The sequence below is a fragment of the Penaeus monodon genome, chromosome 24 (genome assembly GCF_015228065.2).
Source record: "Penaeus monodon isolate SGIC_2016 chromosome 24, NSTDA_Pmon_1, whole genome shotgun sequence".
NCBI classification, from domain to species: domain Eukaryota; kingdom Metazoa; phylum Arthropoda; class Malacostraca; order Decapoda; family Penaeidae; genus Penaeus; species Penaeus monodon.
In genome coordinates, this window is record NC_051409.1 from 38,534,719 (window position 1) to 38,534,939 (window position 221).

General features: G+C 40.7%; 2 protein-coding genes across 2 annotated transcripts in view; both read left to right on the forward strand.

Moving 5' to 3' along the window:
• The window catches only part of LOC119588787, a gene marked incomplete in the record, with an annotated part of 27,513 nt that overhangs the window by 13,676 nt on the left and 13,616 nt on the right, over positions 1 to 221 (forward strand).
• Positions 1 to 221, forward strand: part of LOC119588786 (cGMP-inhibited 3',5'-cyclic phosphodiesterase B-like) — a 13,138-nt gene that overhangs the window by 7,111 nt on the left and 5,806 nt on the right.

Sequence of the window (221 nt, forward strand, 5' to 3'; positions counted from 1 at the left end):
ATCCTATCCAACCAAGATACATTGCTTTGGAAATAGTTGCGCAACATTGTAAGTTTAACACGCCTGCATGAGAGGCAACCAAAAGTATTCTTTTCCTGAGAGCACTTGGCCATGTGAGTTAATATATCTGCGTGAGAGGATACGCTTATTCTATCTTATCAAGCTCTTTCTTAAACATGCCGGGACAGATATGCTGTATACGTGCTTCTTTTACGTGTCAG